This window comes from Lampetra fluviatilis, chromosome 65 (assembly GCF_964198595.1).
Source record: "Lampetra fluviatilis chromosome 65, kcLamFluv1.1, whole genome shotgun sequence".
NCBI classification, from domain to species: Eukaryota; Metazoa; Chordata; class Hyperoartia; order Petromyzontiformes; family Petromyzontidae; genus Lampetra; species Lampetra fluviatilis.
The window spans coordinates 6,759,365-6,765,307 of NC_136339.1; the positions used below are offsets into that span (position 1 = coordinate 6,759,365).

Consider the following 5,943-nt stretch of genomic DNA (forward strand, 5'->3'; position numbering starts at 1 on the left):
CGCGCGGCCGCCTTTGTCTCCCCAGCGGCCGTGTTTACGCATCGCGCCAGGTACCCCATCTGAGGCTGAGTCAACGTAGGGGAGAGGCCCAAGACGGGTTCAGATAATCGTCGCTGGTATTGGCCGTGGGCGGGAATCAAACATGGGGTTATCATCGGAGCAGGCTCATCGAGCTGACGTGGCCTCGGACCTTCCGTCAACGTCAAACAAGGAGTGGAGGGAGCGTGGTGACCACCATGCTCTCGTTGTCTTACCAAGCCGTCCCTTCTGTCGATCACGTTGGCTACTACGACTTCATCACCGCCGCCGTCACCTGCAAAACGGGACGTGCATTAGAGACAAAACGACATTATTGTGTAGTTTCAATTAAATGTAGAAGTGCTCCCAGAGCAGTGCGTCGCGTTTCGCGTGCGACAAAGTCCCACGGAAGTGGACATCACAGAACTACCCATCCGATCCCTTCAAGCCGCCTCTGTCTCACGTGTTTCAACTCAATTGGGATCACACACACAGCATAAACATCGCCCCCCAACCTGGCAGGAGCCTCCTCTATACAAGTCTTGAGACTCTATCGAGAGTGTTCTGGGCAAGTTAGGGTAAGCACATAACATCACGTAAATATTTGATTACTGGCCGCTCCTAACTGGCAGTAAAAGCAAGCAGGCGCGGTGTTGTAGATCGGCCCTGGTCAACACGGGAAGTGAATGCTAAGTTCTCGGTGGCTAGGAGATGTTAACAACCTCGCCTGGTATGCAGGAGGTCGTGAATTCGATCCCAACCCTGACGCCTGCTGCTGCTGCTGTGTATTTGGAGTTTGCGGTGTCTCTCTCTCTCCCCGTGGTCGCGTGGATTTTTCTCCGGGTCCTCCAGTTTTTCCCCCCCTCCACATTTAGAGTATTCGTGCGCCTAGAGTAATTGGCTGCTATGAATCTCCGCACGATGATGATGATGATGCTGCTAAGCCGCTTTGTCGAGCAATCATTTGTGATGGCGCAGGGTCGCTACGTAGCTCGGTGAGGCCTTCACTGGTGAAATATAAACGTTTTAAATCTTGACTTGTCCTGAAGACGACCGCTTGTGTTGCGATCGAAACGTCGATATTTTGTGTTATTCTGTCGACGTGGCTTTACGGAAAGACCCAAAGAATATAAAAGATTTAGTTTTGTTCTCTAATACAATCACGAGGTGGCGCTCACGCAGTTTGCTGGTTTTGATCTTCCACGGAGCTCATGGCCCACCCCGAAACGGCATCTTAAACAAAGAACTAAGCAATGCTTCTATTTGACCAGGTGTGAGGCCTCACTAAGCTGCTGCTGCTGCTGCGTAACTCTTTGTCAGAAGCGACTTGGCCATCACAAATGACACCTCCACGAAGTGGCTCTGCACCACGGGGAAATGGACAGCGGCAGACAAACACTCGAGACGCGTGTTTCTCAAGGTGGAGGGAATCGGGAGGGCCTGGAGACCAGGGAGCGAGAGACACACAAACTCCAATATATAGCAGCAGGCGTCAGGGTCGGGATCGAACCCACGACCTCCTGTATACCAGGTGAGGTAATTCACATCTCCGAGCCACCGTGGCATCTGTACACACCATGACAGATGCGGATACCTGGTGCACACGTGGGAAATAAATAGAAAATCTCCAGTAGAGTGCGACTGTGGTTATCTATAACAGACCGTAGACCAGGGGCGGGGAAGATTTTTTCTGCCAAGGGCCATTTGGATATCTATAACATCATTCGCGGGCCATACAACATCATCAACTTAAAAATTAGCCCGTTATATTTGGTCAGACATATAATTAACTAATGCGATGGCTGGAACTGCTTCTCTGTGGCGAGGCGTGTGATGTGAGCCGGTATTGATGATGATGTTGCTACTCGCAACTGCTTTTCCAGGTTTGCTCCGAGATTTATTGAATTTCGAGTCCCGCCTGCGGTTGCCTTGGCAGGGCACAACAAATGATTTAGTGGGCCTCGTACGGCCTGCGGGCCGGACGTTCCCCAGCCCTGCCGTAGAACGTATCACGACGCAATGCCCCGATCCACAAATACGAAGGAGACATCGCAGCGATACAACTCCGCTGCTCCTGACGAGGTGGTCTGGCTTCACCGCCTGCAGGGCTCATTTGTAGTTGGTGCGCTGCCTCGACATCAGCAGCCAGAAGAAGCAGCAGCCGCTGGGCACCAACGCCTTTGTATGTCACTGTGTGTGCGTACCACTGTGCGTGCCACTGTGCGTGTCACTGTGCGTGTCACTGTGCGTGCGGTGGTGTAGCGGTTAGCGCTACGCTGCGCTTAGCGCTACGCTGCGCTACGCTGCGCTATGAACCTGGCGACCCGGGTTCGATTCCCGCTCACGGCCAACACCGGCGGTGACGATTATCTGAACTGGTCCTGGGCCTCGCCTAGGTCGATGTAAGGCAGGGAACAAGACACCTGTGCAGAGAAAGGGGGGGGCGGGTCTCACTGTCATGTGGAGCGGTGTTGGGGGGCAGGGCGGAGAGGATGTCGCGTTCTGTTGTTGTTGGTGACGTCTGCTTAGGAACCACATCGCCTGCGTAGACATGTGGGCGTCTGCAAGAACACGGTCGACACAACAAAGACAAAGATCCTCCCCTCCCCCGTGTAGCCTTCACAGACTGTTGCGGCAAGTGCTGCTAGCGAGTAGCACCTATGAAGGCCGGTACAGCACGCGAGGGGGTGGGGGGCCAGCACCACGCCCGGGTGCCTTTGTCTCCCCCGTGGTGAAGTTTTTTTATCCACGCACCAGGTACTCATTTGAGGCTGAGTCGACCTCGGGGAGGCCCAAGACCGGTTCAAATAATTGTCACCGGTGTTGGCCTTGAGCGGGAATCGAACTCGGGTCGCCGGATTCGGAGCGCGGTGCACTAACCACTGCGCCACCACTCCCCACAACCGTCGACATCTGGATTTCAAGTCCAGTGGCGCTGCTATCAATGACACCATCACTGTCGCAGCTTTACAAATAGGCCTCTTTAAAAACAGAAACTCTTTGCAATTTGCAATGCACGTGGTAACTAATCTATGCCTATGACAAAAGTGACTCCCAACGTGCCCGATCTCGGCAGTTCTCGGAAGCTAAGCAGGTTTGAGCCTGGATAGCGTTTGGATAGGCGACCACCACCGTGCAGAGGAGAGGAGTAGCAGGCGTCGTCACAATCTGGAGGAATCCGATGAACTATGAAGCTCTATTTCACAGATGTCCAGTTGTGGACAGCACAGAGCAATGCAGCAACATCCCGATGTTCTAACGCCACATTAACGGAACTTCACTGACACGAGTCTTACCTTGCAGCTGCCTTTGCATCAAATTGTCCTGCAAAACACACACAAACATGGCTCAGAACGGCGGGGCGTGCAAGCAGGTATATGTGTGTGTGTGTCTGTCTTCTGTTTGGCTGAATAAAACCGTCACGAAGTTTCATCCCAGCAATTGCCAGTAGCAGGTCTCAGCACAAATCAATTCCTGCCACCGAAACACAAACGCCGATTCCTGGATCGTCCGGGTCAATTCCCGGTGTCAAACCCCGGGTCAAGCCGGTGCACGAACCCGGACAGGTGGTGATTGTCGCTGTCGTGCGTGCGGAGCGGCGCGCGCTTGTACCTGGCAGCTTGCGCTTCCTGAAGCAGACGATGGCGAGGAGGCCGATGACGACGACGCTGACGGCCAGGACCGAGCCGACCACCATGCCGGTCTCGGCCACCTTGTCGCGTGGGGGTGTCGAGTGGGCGGCGCAGTCTGCACCCTCTGGGTCGAGGCACGTGACCCTGAGCCCTGAGGAAGCCGCCACGCCACAGAGTTACCGCTGTGGCCCAGTCCGGGACAGTCCCGCTCGTTACGTCATTTCATTCGTGGCTTTTAGCGCATCAAACGACGGTGGTTGTTGTTTGCCCCATGGAGAGACTCTCCACCCTCCCCCAAAACATTTGTGTGGCCCACCAAGCATCGCCACATCCACAGGGCTGGAAGCATACGTGGAACGGGCAGGGGGGGGGGGGAAGACACACCCGAGTTGGGAATCGAACGCGAGCGGTGAGCCGCGAGCATCGCCGCCACCCCGACCTTCATTCCTCACCGGCGATGGCCGATTCCTCCTCCTGCGTCACGTCTCCGAACTTCAGGAGCAGCCGGTAGGCGGGCGCCGTGGCCCCCGCCAGCTGCGAGTCGTTGTGCGTCCCCTGGGCGGCGGGCGGCACGCGCGCCACCAGCGTCCACGCGGCGGGCGCCGCTCGGCCCAGCGGGGCTCGGCCCAGCGGGGCTCGGCCCAGCGGGGCGGACGAAGCGTTCCGTTGAACGACGACCGCGGTCAGGGCCCCCCAGTCGGCGCCGCCGTTGTCGTCGCCCCCCCACCTCTTGAGCGTCCACCTGAGCAGCGCCCAGCGCTTGTGGGCATCCAGGAAGACGGTGAACGAGGACAGCTTGGCGTCTGCGTGAGGAGAGGGTCGGGGCGGATGGGTCACTCAAGTGATTTCGATGATGTTGAAGTTCTGTGCAAAACTAGTTACTCCTGGCCAAGACTAATTAGTTGAATCTATCGAAATTGAGAGAAATAAAAATAATTTTAACCGTTCGGATAGCTACAGACTTAGTGCTACTTGGAAGCGAATCATTAATTAAGACATTGTTTAAATGCGCTTCAATAGGGATTATCGTTGGTATGGCTATTTTAGTCCACACAATGGATAAGAAGTCAAAGATAAATGGGCCCGCATAATGTGCATGCATCATGTACGCTGACTCATTAATCCCGCCCCCACTTCCCACAAGAAGAGTGCACAAGAGTTGTCATCACATCGACGCCTCTATTTAAGGAACGAAACAGGAGGACTTCTCCACAAATCTGCCTGTCGCCTGATGAAGCTGGTTGTAATTGCTGGCGAAACGTCGTACTCAGATTGTAAATGTTGTGGCTTGGCTTTCCAACACGGAGGTGTGTTGTACTAGTGACGAATTGGCATGTTCTGTTTACGTGACAACTCTTACTAGTTGGCTGTGTCGGATGATGGCGTTTAATGACACATTTATATTTACACGATCTAACCCAAAAAAACCTGTATTATGGAAGGCTTACGCTAAGTTTCGATGTGTACCGGTCGTTCCAGATCGGAGGGTGGTGCCCACTGGAACGTGGACCTAATGGCCCTGGCACCGCACACGACTCGAGCCAGTGCTGGGCTGGCACGGTACGGGTGGTTTTCCACTGGCACCGCACGCGAGTCGAGCCAGCGAAGGGCTGGCACGGTACGGGTGGTTTTCCACTGGCACCGCATGTGGGCCGAGTCAGTGCAGGGCTGGCACGGTATGGGTGGTTTTCCACTGGCACCGCATGTGGGCCGAGCCAGTGCAGGGCTGGCACGGTACGGGTGGTTTTCCACTGGCACCGCACGCAAGTCAAGCCAGTGCAGGGCTGGCATGGTATGGGTGGTTTTCCACTGGCACCGCATGCGAGTCGAGCCAGCGAAGGGCTGGCACGGTACGGATGGTTTTCCACTGGCACCGCACGCGAGCCGAGCCAGCATGGAGCCCTTGCAGTACGATTCGCAGACCACGAATCACGAAGCCTCTACAGGGGCGACCGAACAGCTTAATAATTGCTTCACATTGGCACGCAAAACAAGAAAACGTTCTCCAACCCCGAGCGCAAGCGAGCCTCCCAGTCCCCCGTCTCGCCTGTGACGACGATCGTCCGGTTCCGCGAGCCGACCTCGTTGGTGGCCACGCACGTGTACTCGCCCAGGAGCGAGTCCGTGCCGCCCGCTACGAGCAGCGTGGAGGTGCAGAGCGTCCCGTCGGAGGCCTCCTTGGCGGGGCCCACCGGCGTGCCGTCCCTGAACCACGAGAACTTGGGGGTCGGAGACGCGTTGGCCGTGCAGCTCAAGTTCCCCTCGTGATTCAAGGCGGTGGTGGCCACGGGTT

At 56.0% G+C, this 5,943-nt stretch overlaps 1 long non-coding RNA gene across 1 annotated transcript; it reads right to left on the reverse strand.

Moving 5' to 3' along the window:
* Positions 1–253: 253 nt before the first annotated feature.
* Positions 254–3,675, reverse strand: LOC144952002 (uncharacterized). Its single transcript, XR_013640565.1, has 4 exons — positions 3,631–3,675; positions 3,315–3,342; positions 2,473–2,579; positions 254–313 (listed from the first exon to the last, which is right to left on the reverse strand). It is a non-coding gene; the product is annotated as an uncharacterized LOC144952002 (long non-coding RNA).
* Between the last annotated feature and the right edge of the window lie 2,268 nt (positions 3,676–5,943).